The sequence below is a fragment of the Ips typographus genome, linkage group LG1 (genome assembly GCF_016097725.1).
Source record: "Ips typographus isolate SLU linkage group LG1, UJ_Ityp_2.0, whole genome shotgun sequence".
Lineage (NCBI taxonomy): Eukaryota > Metazoa > Arthropoda > Insecta > Coleoptera > Curculionidae > Ips > Ips typographus.
Genome location: NC_138422.1, coordinates 3,948,592 through 3,963,367, shown reverse-complemented (window position 1 = coordinate 3,963,367; position 14,776 = coordinate 3,948,592).

Here is a 14,776-nt window from a genome sequence, read left to right as displayed (position 1 = left end):
AAAAATTGCACTTTCATCTTAGATATCTCGAAAAAATCAAATGCAATGGTATAGCTTCTTATTACCTATTCCATAAGCAATTAGATTATCGTTGTGGGAAAACTGCAGTACTCTAAATTTTATTCTTCAAAAATGACACCTATTAAGGTCAATCATCTAAGAAATAATGCCCTAGGGCGTTATCTTTCATAATCCCCTCTGACCATTTTTTAATAGTCATCAAGACACCAAGGGCATTATAAGGACAATAATGCATGAGGGCGATAGGGTAGAACACGAGACCCTCCGGCCCGATGGGTCTACTTCGACCGTGGGCATTATTTCCTATCATGTTTAATGTCCGACTTTCATTCTGTAGATATGTATTTAAAAAATGGTCAGCTGCATTATAAAAAATATTGCCCTCACCTGAGGAGAACGAATCATCAGATTTTAATGCGGTTTAGATTGTCATTGGGCTTGGTTTATTGGCTTTTTACTGATGTAAACAACTTTTGCTTTAATGCATTCTAACTGCCTTATACAGGGTGCGAAAGAAGTGTGTGCATAAAAGTGGAATTTTCAAGAAGTCCCCAATTGACCAATATTTTTTTATGGTTTTGTTTTAACATAAGGAAGTGTTATTTAGGTCAATATCTCGGGACGTTTTTGGGCGTTTTCCAATTAACGTCCCACGTCTCAGAAAATATTGCTTTATCCGAAAAAGACGGCATGTCAGTTTAGTTGGGTGTAGATCCAATATTATCTGTTACATAATTATTAAAGGAACCCCATGACCAACAAGACCAACGTGTGCAAAAAAAGAGAGCTTCCTCCCGAGTTGCGCAAATAACTATTTAAAAATATCAAACTATGTCCAATATTTGTTTTCCTTAAATAAATAAGCCTTAAACATTTTCTGAGGGGTATAATTATCAACCCCCCCGTAGTACAAATATGAAACCAAACTGACAAATGAGACACCTTTTTTGTTTGAACAACAATTAAAACACGATCAGTGAATTATAGGTTTGCAGTTACGCTGTTATTTAGATAGCACCGTCTGTATGATCGATGCTAATTATTATTAAATATGTATCGTTTTGTCCTCGACACGCTTTATATTTAGTTTCCTTTGCCCTATTAAAAAATATATTCCAGGTATAATACCAAAAATCCAACAAAACTCAAAAAAACATCAATTGCATTGAATTAATAAATGTTGATTTGACGGTGGTTATTTCAGTTCTAGTAGTAGTTAAATTTGATCAAAATAATGATAATACAGATTTAGCAACAAAGTAATTTTTATGGCTTGATTTAGGTATATACAAATGGCATTACACTGCTCACTCAGTTATTGAAAAACTCCCTTTACCTCGTTTTTTTAAACACGACTAAATAAAAACCTTCTTTTTACGCTCCTCTCTTCCCGTTTCTAGTGAACTTTGTGACATCATAAACTCCATATAGACGTAAAATATGACATTAAAAATTACTGCAAACCCTCGATACAGTTGTCCAGTTGAAGGAAAAACCTGCGCTCCATTTCTTTCTTCTCTAACTCAGCAGGGGCGCTGTCAGACTTTTCCATGGACAGGAAGTGGGTTCATCCATGCGAGCAGCGCATTTTAACCACTTATCCACTTAAAGATACTTTCGGTTTGTGCTTCTCCCCGATGTAGAGAAATGACTGGAGGTAAATGTTTGTTACTGAGGGGAACGGAACTGGGTTTTAATTGGAGAAGAAAAACCGTAAACAAAAAACATTTAAACAGATTATCAGATGAAACTTTTTATGGTTATGTGGTATACGTCTACAGGATTTTTCAGGAGGCGATCTAATGCACAATCTTAAATATGTAATTTAACATTTATTTTTAAGTAGAACTCCAGTAAATATTCCGGTACGCAAACGCTTGTTTACCGATCTACAGAGTGATGGAGATATAGCTATGAGAGACGAATACTTTGTTATATAAAATGATTTGTTTGGCTCACCAGTGGCGCGTATATTGACACGTCACTTGACTTTTATTATTAAATAAGTAGACGTTGCTGGTTTTTCTAAAAATATGATGTTTTGGATTGTTACCAATCCATGTATTATAATCTCGCTACTTTGTTTTTTAACAATCGCCAAGTCACAAACGAAAGTGACAAATTGTGAACAAATTCGTGACGTGCATAATCCATAGAAATAGCGGGTTCAAGTCAGAAGATTACAAATTATTGGAAATATAAAGTTTAATAAATGAATTAAAACTACAATAGACAGTTTGCTTTTAAATATAAATAAAATAAAACAAACAGTGCATTTGGAGGATGGAAACTATAATCTGTCTTCTGAGAATCTCCTTCTCAAAAAGCAGCTCGAGGGCCTCAACGAGAAAATAGCGGCTAAAAAACAAATAGCTGTAATCAAAAAGACGCCCTACAGCCAAACCCAACAAACCGACAACGACGAGTTTACTACAGTAAAAAGAAGACAAAAAGATGGACTAAAAGGCAGCAAAGCCTCTGGAGGAGATGAAAGAGGATGGAGGGGTCCAAATTCAGGTTTCGCATCTCAAAAAACCACTGGGTACCAGATTTGTAGTAAGTAAAACGTTACAAAATGTACACTTTATTTAAAAAAATCGATTTTTATTTTGTAACTTTACCACCCTGTATCTCGAAGACGGAGCAATTTCGGACTAAGGAAAGGTGCTTCAAACTAGGCTTATCTGTTAACGTGAATGTCGTGGTTAAAATCGTACTGTTAAAACCTCCTAACATATAAACACCCTGTATAATTTCCGTAGTAAATTTGTAAAAATCGTATTTTTTTATTCTGTCTACGACAGCTAAACATAAATTAGTGTTGCTACTAAACAATGACGCACCGAAACGAAGTTAAAGGGGTTAGACCAAGTTTCATTGTTCATTGTGGTTGATGTAATTGTTTAAGGCAGCTTCCCGAAGCTCTTTTTTACCAGGAACGAGTTTCGTGCCTCGGGCTATGTATTCTAAACTGCGGCCTCCATAGATTGATGCATATTTGATTTGTTTGCTCTAGTCCTGGCTCTGTTTGCAAAGCAGTCCTGCCCGTTTAATCAAATTGGGGCTCATCGTAAAATTAAAAACAAAAATTTCTCTTCAATCTTTATTAGCCGAGTGCTTTAACCTAGACAGACAGATTTGAGTAAAACCGTGGCGGAATTTACAGCTGCTAGTTAAAATGCGTAAAGTTCAGAGGTTGGCCTGACAGGCCTGTATTATGGGAGTCTGCAGTGTTTGTGAGAGCTGAGCGAACATAATTTTTAATTAGCATGTATCCATGTTGCTGTTTACTTGAAGAGGAAATGTGATATGCAGGAGACTGTCACGTAAAAGTGGGCATGACCAGTGGAGTACCTATAGATAGTTTATAGGTTATTATACAAATAAATTATTGTTCATTTTCAAATTCTAATAACATCAATTTTAGTGAGATATATGTAGTATTTACCGTTCCATATACCGCTTCGAGGAGCGTATAAGCGAAAATACTACAAGGTGTAGTATTTTCGCTTATACATGTAATAATTATTTTGTGTTCAAAGGTGAGAATTACTTTCAGTTCAGGTTTATGTTTGTATTTATTAGAAGACTTTTATGCTGACAATAGATATGTATAGCAGCATTGTATAACCAAATATAGTAAGATATTGCTTATGAGATAAATTCTCGCCTATTTTGGTAAAACTACAATATCTCTCAAAACAATAAGTTAGGCGTATTTTGAAATATCTAGTGATGGGTAAATTACTAGTAAAGAAAACATTTTACTTTACCAATAGACTACTGGTAAAATGAAAATACTACGTTTCTGGCAGTTCAAACTTTGACACCGCTTTTCTCCCTGACTGTACCAAATTTTGTTGTGTTCTGGACGTTGGATAGGAAATTTGATGAGGATTCCAAAAATGTGCTTAAAACAGTAATTTTCTCACTCTAAGTCGGTTTTACAGGCGATTTTGTCCTTGACTGTCCTTTCAAACTGTGTTTCTGGCAGTTTATATTTTGACACCATAATTCTCCCTGATTGTGTAGTGGTGTCCAAAAATGTGCTAAAAACATGTTTCAGTCACTCCAAGTGAGTTTCACAGGCGGTTTTGCCCCTGACTGTCCTTTAAACCGTGTTCAAATTTTAGATCACAATTTCAATGATTTGTAAATTTGTTGCACCAAACTAGTTTTTGTTAAATAACTCAGAAACGGTGAAAGTTACAAAAAAATTGCAAGAGATGCAGAACCGTTTTGGCTTCCAGTATACAGGATGTACATGAAAAGTATGGTGATTGTTTTTTGTCACCCTGCACGCAATTTTTCAGATATACTTTTCAAGGGAGGAGCTCAAGACAATTAATTTGAGTGGTTGAACCACTCTGAACTCCCAGAAATAACCGAGTTTGTAAGGTCTTCTAATTTCAAATTACAACTTTAGCTGATTTGAAATTTTCTTGCATCAACCCAGTTTTCCCTAAATAACTGAAAACTTATATGACACTTTGGAGTTTATTTTTTATGTACTTTCTACCCTTGAACCTTGAATTATCTTACAATCAATTTGGACCACCCTGTATTATATCTTAAGTATACAGATGTCTCCACGCTATTCCGCGATGTTCTACGATGGTGCATTTCAAAACAAAGGAATGGCTTACTATAATTTGGTTATACAATGATAGCAGGGATAAAGCAATTTTAGGTAAATAGACATTTGCATAGGTATTTACTAAGTGCTATGGCAAATAGCAAAATGAAGTTTTTTAAGCACTTATTATCATTTGCCCTCTAGATTTCATTTGACTTTGAGGCAATTAGCGACTTGAGATTCGATCAACATCGTATCAGTTTGTTATTTGTCGAATAATTTACCATTTGTCCAGTTGTAAATTGGTCTGCTGGGGAACATTATACCACCAGTATATTGTATCTATGACCACGGTATAGAAAGATATTATGCGTCGTCTGAAAATAAAATGGTATATTATAATAATAATTCTATTGGTGGATTCCTTTATTTGTCTCTGTCCTGCCTGTTCTCCAATACTAAAAGGGCAAAAAGTAATGCCCTGCGATGCGTTCACAGATACGAAGAGTGTGCAGATAGACAACGATGAGCCTTGGCGCATGTGTCTTCCTCATTCATTCATTTCATTGGTTGGATGCGCAGCCACAGATAGCGCTTTGTACAGGATGAGAACAGATAAGGATATAGATACCACGCCTTCATTTGTTTTGCGATGGCGGTATTGCGTTCAGCAGGAAAGTTTGCATCCTGTTAGACGGCCAGATGTGTATTTCTATACCAATGGATGGACAAAGCATAGTTATTTTGTTTGCGTCAGCCAAAGTTTTATTTGACGCTTGTGTAAAGGATTTTTCACGGTCGATTCGCTTATAAAACTGTAAATCCTGGTTTCCGGTAAAGAAAATGCAGATGGTGTAACAACGCAAAAGTGGATGGATTCGTTTTGTCCAGTTTGGACTGAAACGATTGCACCTGTGAAGTAACACTACTCGCTTACTTCTTTTTGCTAATGAGCACAACATGACTTCAGTGGCGTTTCCTTTTTATGCTCTACAAGAACAATTAATTTTACTTCTATTTATTTTATTCGGAAAATGTTGCAACTTTTTATCAGCTATACGTACGATGACGGTTTCATATTTGCCGCCTGATGTTTCGTCTGTTGGTAGTCATTATCAACATTCTTTTTTGTTATGGACAAAATACAGCATTTTATTTTTACAGCTCATACTAAAGGGCAATACCTAAGAGAAAAGTTTTTGATTTTAAATATTTACCTATTTCTCTCTAGTGTCAGTTTGTCCTAATTTTTTACATTGTATGGTTAACTTCAGCTATACATTGAAAACGAACAAGCCTTGTCAGTGAACCATTCCCCCTTAAAGTTCATACATTATTTCTATAAGCTTATTTTATGCGATATGCAAATTAATAAAAAAGGGTAGATTTTTCGATAAAACTAGAATTCAGTCCATCATAAACCTGTGAGTTTTAATTGTCTGTGACTCTATTTGCATACCAATCATATAACCCTAACGAGTTTTAAATTTATAACAGTGGCGTCCAGATTGGAAGTACTATTTTATTTTAATGTGTGATTTTACTATGAATGGTATGATAAATGTTTCTGCGTTATACAAACAAATGTGAGAGAATTATCCTCTAATAATTCCTTATTTATTTAAAAGTAAAGACAATCACGTTACTTTTTGTGTTTTTTTAAATTATTGCCTACAGGGTGACCAAGGTAAGAATGCATTGCATGGTGATCTCCGAAACTGTAGAGATACGAAGTCGTTTAAATTAGAAAAACGTTGCGCAATCGAGGGGCCATATACCATACATATGGCGTCTTCGAAAATCTATAGTATTTCTTTTCACTTTCGAGAAATTAAGAAAAAAGTGATTTTTCGGATTTTATTCTTTTTTAGCATTCATTTTTTATTTATTTACGTTTTGGATAATACGTACTTGGTAACGTCACAGGTAACCTTCATGAGATTTGGTGCAGAAAGTTTCCAAGACAACTAATAAGTAAAGTTGAATTACGGTCTGTCGTGTGTGGTTGTAAGAAAAACTATACCAACAATATCTACAATATATCCAACAAAATATTTAGATATCATCAGTGAAAAAACTTACAAATGGTAACTTGGTCTATGTACAATTTTTTTTGTTGTACAACAGCTGTAGAGTTGAGTTACCCTCTCCACCAAAATTCTTTCCTCTGATATTTAAAAATTGGTAAAAAAAATTCTAATACTAATGTCATGTTTTCCCAGTTGGTGCAGTTGAGCAAAACCGTATCAATCTACAAAACAACTCAAACATTCAACAACTCAAATATAGTATCACTAAGAGTAGAAATAGATGATTATTGTGCAACTCGCTTTTCGTTTGATAATTGACTTGAACGAGTAGTAAAGATTACAAAATTTGAAAATAAAAATTAAATCCCACTCCAAAACTATACAGTTCTTACGTAATGTAAGTTTTATCGCCTCATCCATTTAAGACTTAGCTCACAAACTCGCGTGGTCATGAGCAGAGTTTTTTTCATAAAATCTCATTACATGCTAAGTAGTTGCAAAGTACTTAATTAATGCAGTCAAAGTTGACAACGTATAATAAGGATTTTCTTTTCTTTTCGTATGTTATTCTGCTTGTTTCTCGTATGCCATCGATAGTGATATACTATTTTTTTGCATGATGCTTGACCTAGAATTTGGATTCCATCACGGAAAAAATGTACAGTAAAGTTATGACCGGCATTCGTCGCAAGAACATGCCCATTTACCAATTAATCAAGCGGTAAGTAGAGTGAAGGCATTTTTTCACGGAAGGCTTTACATGGCAACGCGGCTCTCGCAGTCCGGATTATAGCATTATAGGTTAGCATAGATTCAACTTCGTGAGATTAGGAGCCCATTTTCCATAGCTCTGCCTGTCGTTTTGCGTTAACTTCTCCATTCTTATCTGGAATAACACGAAACGTACGGGGCGAGGTCACTTTAAGCATGGAAATGTCACTTGTAAGTAGGTATGGATCAACAGCACCAATTTTAAAAGAAACTAAAATTAGTTAATATCCTGAAATTGTTTTGAAAAACAGTACTAAATTCAACTTCAATATCCACAAAATTATCAGACGTACTAAATCTTTTTTCTTAAAAACAATGTTTGCAGAGCACTTTTGGTGTATTGGTGCTTGCAATCATAATTGTTGTGATTTATTAATACGCCAGAGTACTCATTACTTGTATATTTTATATTAGAGAAAAACTTATAAGTTATGGCTGTAGAATACGTTGGATATAAATTTACAGCGATAACACTGTTCGTAATTGCTGATGCGTCATTAATCCTTGTCAGAATAATTGCAATTTTTTTAGAAGAGCAAAAAACGTATTACGAAGAGCTATAAAAACTAGTAATAAACTGCTTTGGAGAGATTTCAGACAGATTATGCTCAAATTTGTTATTGTTTGTGTCAGATCCTCTTCAATTTTGCCAGAAAACCTGCAACTTCGTGTAATTATTGATTTCTTCCTGCTAAGAACTTAATTGTCATTGCGTTTTGCGGAACTGGCCTGTATATGTGCCGCATAGCATGTCACATGAATCGCAATGAATCTAAGCACTCATATCGAGGCAAATGTTGAAGCATATAATTTAAATGAAGGGTTGCGCAAAGCGACGGGGGTTATTTAATTAATTTATGTTTCACCTATACGTTATGAATACATAATACCTTGGAAACGGTGTAGGTTATAGTGTTCATAACAACCTGAGGGCATTATAGGCGGGCGTTATCATAACGCCCGCTTATGACGCTCTGAAACTTTTTTTAGTTTTAGCAATGGCATTTTTATTCTTTCATGCCATCTTAGGATGCTCTTGATTTTTTAGCTAATAAACTTTCGTTAGCTTTTGCTGCATTTTGTTTTATATTTTCTAAAATTTTGTCCAACTTTTATTGTTTTATGTCCACTTTTGTAAAAACATGGGGTCTTTCAGGTTTCTTCTGTACCGCATATAAGTTTGTTTCCTGTACAATTTTCTCTAAAGATCATTTGAAAAAATATATGCAAAAAAATCAAAGGGTGCTTCCAATTCCCCTATATCGGCAGCAAGTCTTGTGTTTCCATTGAAGCGCAACTGGTCATCATTTAGTTGCAGTGATTTTTGTTTCCACAAAATATTCTTATTTGTAGGTATTTTATTTGTGAATTGTTTACCTTGTAAAACAGATAATGGTACATTGTCTTCTTCGTCGCTAACGTGCTCTTCTTCAGATTCCATTTCTCTTTCTGTGCGGCGCTTCTCTTCACTAGAATGTTCTTCATCATTCATTGGAAGGACAAAGTCCGAAATACCAGAAGGACCCTCTCCTGAATCAATTTCGTCATCTTCGCTATCATCCAATTCATCATCGCTTTCTAAACCTGTGAAGTTGTCCCAGTATTAGTCAGGCCTCTTTCTGACAAAATTTTATTATTTTTGCTCATCCTAAAATAAATAAAACAACACATGTAATTTTCACCACCTAATGCATAATATTGCCAATTGGCATCAAAACAAAATATTTTTTTGCTACTTTCATATAAGTTTTCAGATCTAGTGATTCCTCATAGGAAACATCACAACAACTTTAATAAGGTACGTAGTACACTATCACTGACTTTCTGTTCAGAGTCAGACGTCCTCCTGTCGAAACACGAGAAATATTCAATAATACGTTCCCCGATCGAGAACTCACATTTCTATCTACTGTTTATACATTTCTCATCCCTAATTCACCTTCTAGTTTGACCTTACGAGATATTTTAGTCAACAATGAACACGGTTGTTCTTTGCTCAAAGTTTTTAAACTCTATCTTCTGGATAAAACTTTACTTGCTGATTATAGGAATTTTGATAGAACTTAAAAATTGATGAAAACCATAACCGATCCATTTAAGAAACGGTGGTGGATGAGGCTGGTTTAAACACTTTAAGAATAGATTTTTTAACCTTATCTGATATTCCAAAATTCCATCTTGGCCGCTTTCACCTTGTAGAAAATATATAAGACCATTCGGGAACATTCGTCTTTTTGTAAAAAATTGTGTTCGTTATTTTTTTAATTATAGTGACATTAACTATAGTCTATCCGGCGAACCTACGGAGTAATAAAATTCGATGGGCGGCAACTTTGGTCGACCCGCATTACACTGTAAAACAGGTACGTAAAAGTGAATCGAGACATGAGACCCGAGAAGTCCTTATATTAGAGAAAGAAGAAGATATTATATTGTAAAACGGTCCGGATATAGACCAATACTAATGGACAACAATACTATGGGTCAACCCCTCCTAATTTTCGCTTTTATTACTCCGTAGGTTCGCCGGATAGACTATAGTAAGCAGTATTTTAATCTAATCTCTCCTAATAATAGTGATTTAATTTGTACAGTTTCTTCCTTGTTTTTTGTGTTTCATTCATTTCCTTTTCTTTCAGATAAAAGCAATCAACTTTCCCCACTTCATTAATGGTACAATAAAGCAGCAGTGTGAATTTTACCCTTTTTTTCGGTTTCACGATCTTGACCGCGATTAAAAGGACTCAGATTGATACGAGGGGGCCAAAAGTTACGGTTATGACACGTGACGCGTGTCTACTGGCGATGATGAAAGCAGATAGTTAAATGAGTTACAACTTTTTGATTGCTTTTGTAAAGAAACAGTCACGTCATCATAATGCACAAGGGCAACGTTATTTGAATTTCTGCTACTGTTTTACGTAAATAAGTACTGAAAAAAAGGGATATTCAAGGTTGGTGTTTATTCTGTTGAAACACTACTTTATAGCACTAACTGCAGATGTATAATAAAGTCTATACAAACAATATAGGAAAATATGATAAGTGAACCGCGCCACTATCTCTGACAATATCTTTATGTAGGGCATTATGGGACATTTCTCATAGCTAATGCTAATGCGAAAAGGTAAAGGGATAGGGGAAAATGCGTTATGAAATCACGGTTATGTGACAAATAACGGTTGACCCGTAAACATTCGATGTATAATTTGGTCAGATAGAGGTCGCAACGCACGCGACTTTGTTAAATTAATATTTCTATAGGGTGATTCCAATTAAAACCATTTAAGTGTTTTACTCTTTTTGTGTAGTATTAGATCACTTGTTCGTTATGTGAAAAGATGTGTAAATTTATAGTAAATAATAAAAAAAACTCGTGGTAATACAAGCAATCAAATAACTATAAATGTTTCCTTTGCAGCTAATTTTATTTTGTCTTCAATCATGTTGTATAAGGTATTGGGTTCTGGAAAGGTAATAAAATTAAGCTGTATCCACATTTTGTACCACCCTATAGATGAATTTCCTGGAAGAGCCGCGTGACCGGCGTTTTATGACTGATGACCGACTTCCACGCCCCCTGGTCGACGATCACGACACCGGCCCATCGATTGAGCCGATAAGCCCCGACACGAAAAAATAATATAATGTCCTGGGCCGCAGATTTATATTAGATTTTTTATGGGGGTAATATAATTTTTAAAAGCCCCTCTGTAAAACGGGGCCTCTTAATAGGTTTCCACCAAAAAAAGAACACATTCTTCCAATGGGTTAGGTTTCAGGATATAAGATATTACGTTTGGTTTGTATATAGGTAATTAAGGAATCTTATAATTAGCCTAGTTTAAGTATAAAAAAATGACTCGTTAAGGCATACTATAAGTGAATACAAAGTTATTTCAACTCTAGGAAACAAGGAGTAAGGTTGTGTAAATCATGTTTAAGCCATCAATCATCATCATCAATTCAAGGTAATATCAATGATGGCCCCACCAGTTCAGTGTGAATTTTCCAGGAAGTTTTTGGGGCATTTCTTGTGTCTTATACAGGGTTCGTAAACTAGAATCTTAAATGCGACCCAAGTTAATGCAGCCCTCCGAACAGGAACGGGTGCAGTCATTTCTTCATCCACTGTTCGAAGAAGGCTGCATGAACGTGGATTACATGCAAGAAGGCGAGCCGCTTGTCCAGCTTTGCTGCCTGCACACCGACTTGCAAGAAGGAGATGGGCAGCTGTCCAGGCTCATTGGGGAATTGATGAATGGAGTAAGTGTATGTTCACAGATGAATGTCGGTTCAATTTGTATGAATCTGACGGGCGATTATTGGTATGGAGAGAAAGAAATGAACGATATATGGAAGAATGCATGGATGCTAGGGTTGCTTTTGGGGGAGGTGGAATTACAGTTACAGTGGGGCGGGATTATGAGGAATGGAAGAACAGATTTAGTCATTTTGATTGAGGATAGTATGAATGCGCAGAGATACAGGGAATACGTGATATCGTTCCCTTTTCTCAAAACTTAATTGACGACAATGCTCGTCCACATCGAGCCAGAATCGTAAAAGCAGTTTTGAGAGAGATCAACATCGAACGAATGGAGTGGCCTGCAGGGTCAACGGATATGAACGTAATAGAGCATGTATGAAGTAGAATGAAATTGAGAATATATGGCTCAAAGCATGAATTTCAAAATTTGAATGAGTTAGCAGAAATGGTGAGGGTTGAATAGGAGGCAATTTCCCAAAATTTTATTGCAAAGTTGGTGGATGGTATGCCAAGAAGAGTTGCAACAAACTGCTGGGGGACCGACAAGGTATTAAGAACAAATGGGTTTGTAGCCCGTAAAGTCATCGGATATGAATGCTGTGGACCTGTTTTTTTTAATTAAAAACTATTATTTTCGATTAAATTTACGGAATAAAGATACATGTTTTATTTGTATGGTAAAACATTTGATTTATCTTTTGTATGATTTTTTAACCCACTCTGTTTATAAAGGTTCGCGGTTTATAAATGTTCACCTAAAATGGATGAATTGAAATGTAATTTTGCTATTCTTGTTTAAAATTCAATAATTTCGAATTTAAAACAAGAGAATTAAAAATAACAACATTTTAAAAAAATTTAATAAATATTGTAAACGGCCCTTAATTGCCAAACTGACGAAAACGTCTAGAGATATGAATTGGATTACTAAACAAATAGTGTGCTTCTCTATCCAATATCATTATTTTCCATTAAAATGACTGAACATGCTAAGATTTATGATAAAACATATGATTTTCTTTTCAAAGTTTTTTGGGTCACCCTGTATCCTACAGTGTATATTTTTTACTTAAATTGGGTAGTTTTAAGTGTAAACTTGCTAATTCCGCTCTTCTTCCACAAAAGATCTAAAGAAATTGTTTAATTTGAAAAAAAGAGAATCAAAAGTAACCACATTTTAAAAATTGTACAATAAATTTTGTAAACGGCCTTTAATACGTCTAGAGATATTGACCGCAAGACTTGAATAAGGCTATTGTGAAACTCAAAACATTTTTTTGGCGAGAAATGGCGTTAGTCCGAATTTTTAATTTTTTGACTACTCCTCATTCACACCCTGTATACTCGGATCCGTGGTAATTTTCAAAAAGATCATTTAGGTCATAAGAAAGAGGAAGAAAATACCTTTTAATCCTCAAAAAAAATTATTAGAATCGATGAATCAATTTGAAGAAACAGCCGCTCAAAAAAGAGCAACATTTTGCTGTCCCATTCATTTTGACGAACAGTTTATTTGATTTTTGGCAAGTAAATATTATCGCATTTACTATTTGTTTTTTAAATGAGATCTTAAATATGATTGCCATGCTGCAGAGGAGGAAAAGTGATAATGATAAAGTGTAATTAAATTTTTTTGTAATCGCATGAAATCATTAAAAAAAAGAAAAAAAAACGATTTGCAAAACCTTTTTGGCATTTGGATGGCTTTTAAATTGCGCTAGTTTGCTCTAATTGAACTCCATTGGCATTTGTTCTAATAAACGCAATTCGCGTGATATGCTTGAAAAAATGAACATTCTGTACATTTGAGCTGTCTATGACCGGATTCCATCATAAATGAGTAACTAAACACGATTTTAACGAAATAGATCGTTTTTTAAAATACATGTAAACTGACGCCGTCCGTTAGAGTATCGATGTCCCGTGACGTCAGAGCAACAGATTGAAGAGTGCCGGGAGAGGCTGCCAGTCGTCATGGAAACGGGCATCAGCAGAAGAGCTTCGACTCGTCGTGTCCTGCGGGAACGCTGTCGATAAACTGGGGTTCGTCTCCTCCAGCTTTGACCTGGAAAATTTTTGTCTACGCAAAAAATAAGTGCTATTTTAAACGATTTAACTTAAAATCATGGTTTTAGCTGAAAGCAAAAAATATTAACTTTACCTACAATTAATGTGCTGAAAGAAAACGCCAACGAAAACTGCATTCATGTCATCAATTACGTTTCTCCCGCATTTTATTAAATCCAAACAGAAAATTCCCATTTTTAACAGTCAATATCTTGAAATCGACAATATTTAGTGCGATACTGATTAGAACAAAATTTCATTATATTAAGCAACAAAAACTTAAACTGTTGTCGAAAAGTGCCCCTTAGCAGAGTTAGCAGCCTTAAAAACGAGCCACTAATGCCTGTTTTCACAACACTTCCAAGTCGATTTTAAGTACAACTTAAGCTAAGTTGATGTTTGAATGTGACAGTTCAGGTGATAAAAATATCACAGTCTAAACTAAACTTATCTAAGCTGTTCTTAAACTCAACTTAGCCAATGTTGGGGAAACAGACATAAAACCATCTTTTTTACAATAATTCCTAAACGAACTGGACTGCTACGAACGCTGGAGAAAAAACAAAAACTGACGGTAAATTACTAATATATTCTGGAAAACCTCAAGACGCACAAAGCTCTAGTGGGGTTGCTGTAATCTTGAGCAAGGAGACCAAAAAGTCCCTTCTGGATTGGCATCTAATCTCTGACAGGATTATTGTAGCTCGCTTTATGGGAAAAGCCAGGCATGTCACGCTCTTACAATGTTATGCACCAACCGAAGTTGCTGAAATAGAGAGCAAGGACTAGTTTCATGACCAACTCGCGAAACGCTAACGAAGATGAACAAGGCAGACATCATAATAGTAATGGGGGACTTCAATGCTAAAGTTGGGAAGGACAATACGAATCAAGAACGATGATGGGCAAGCGTGGACCAGGGATTAGAAATGACAATGGTGAGCGATTGATCGAGGTATGTGCATCTTTTAAATTGATTATAGGTGGAACAGTATTTCCGTATACAGTCGATCGAAAAAATCAATTTAAAAAAAAAAAATC